At 36.0% G+C, this 1,599-nt stretch overlaps 1 long non-coding RNA gene across 1 annotated transcript; it reads right to left on the reverse strand.

Annotated features, from left to right (window-relative positions):
- On the reverse strand, window positions 1-1,599 carry LOC147523070 (uncharacterized). The gene is made up of 3 exons (XR_015195903.1): window positions 1,197-1,599; window positions 967-1,083; window positions 1-41 (listed from the first exon to the last, which is right to left on the reverse strand). It is a non-coding gene; the product is annotated as an uncharacterized LOC147523070 (long non-coding RNA).

The raw sequence follows: 1,599 nt of genomic DNA on the forward strand, positions 1-1,599 counted from the left end.
CTTGAAGTGAACACGTAGAGCAGACCCTCTAGCCTTGCAAGCTGAAAATAAAGTAAACATCATAATATATATATCATAAACCCTAGACTGGAAATTGGGGTTTAGAAATTGAGGTCTGGAAAAAAAAGCACGAAAATTGATGATAGAGAGAGAGGGGGAATACCAAAACTTTAGAGAGAGATGAGCCCATACCGATTTGAGTATACAACACAAACTTTTCTCTATTCTAAACTTTTCACATACATCTAAACAATAGTTTAATTTTCTCAATGAACATTAGAAAATTTCCATAAAAAGAAAGAAAATAAAATATACACAAACTCTCTCCTGGAGAAGCTAATTAGGAAAAAAAAACACAACAAATAGGAATTATCTCTGTTTTTTTCCAATATTTTCCAATTTTTGCAAACCACAAAATCCTAAGCTAAGCAAAAATCTCATCAGCCATTAAATCTGTAAATTGCAAGGTGGAGAAGAATAAAGTAGGGGGTTAAAATGTTGTGTCTGGCCAAATGGATGCGTCTTAGAAAACAAAATAGAAAAAAAAAAAAAAAAAAAAAACTCCCAATGTGTACATTTTTGCTCAAATCTCTCTCAAAATAAATCAAATTCTCTCAAATCTCTAGCTTATCTCTCTCTCCACAAATCTCAAAATGCACTCATCTTCCATATCACAACCTAACTGAATTATTGATGATCTCTCGCAACCAGCAACGCCCTCGGAACCAATCAATACAGTTCTTCTTAAAAGAATCACTGTAACATTGTATTTCTCTTTGTATCACGCCAGGTAACCTGACGGTCATCAACACATATTAGAACTCAACCATTCAATAATCTCCACCATTTCCGACAATTCAAGTTTCATCATAGCAAACACTCATACAATGCATGTGTCTATGTATCATTTCTTCACATTTCAACAATTCAACCCATACTAAAATGAAAGCATTCAAGAAAACTCACCATTTTCGACAATCGATTTCTCCTCTTAGCATTCTTTTTAGCAAGCAAAGGCTGTTTACGAGCTCTCCTTCTCACTATCTTCCAATTACCCGTCACCCGAAACCGCTTCGCAGAAGCCTAAAAAATCCAAAACCAACTAAAAAAAACCCTTCATTTTCAACACAAACATAGGATTAAACACAATGGGCAGTCATAATATGAGCTCAAATCATGAAAAAAACATACTTTACCTTGTGTGTTTTCATTTTATAACCTTTAGCTGCAAAAACAGTGAAAGAAGGGGTGTTTTGAGGTGGAGAAAGTTTGATGGGAAGAACTGGGTGAAACCCGAAAATGCTTTGTGAAGAAGTAAGATTCAAGGAAAGGGTTTTGTTGTGAGAGAGTGAGAAATGGAAGGAACGAGAGTTTTGGAGTGAAGGAAGTGAGGAAGGGAAGAAGTTGAGTGAACACTTGAGAGAGAGATGTAGCTCTTACCGATTTGAGAGAGACTTGAAGCTCTCACTGTTAAATCACTCCTGCCAAAGCTTTACTTCGTAGCCCTCCCACCAAAGCCCTCAATTTCCTTACACTAGGGTTAGGGTTACTGAAAGAAAAAAAAAATATTGAAACGGGATAGTGACATATTGGGCTCAC

This window comes from Coptis chinensis, chromosome 1 (assembly GCF_015680905.1).
Source record: "Coptis chinensis isolate HL-2020 chromosome 1, ASM1568090v1, whole genome shotgun sequence".
Lineage (NCBI taxonomy): Eukaryota > Viridiplantae > Streptophyta > Magnoliopsida > Ranunculales > Ranunculaceae > Coptis > Coptis chinensis.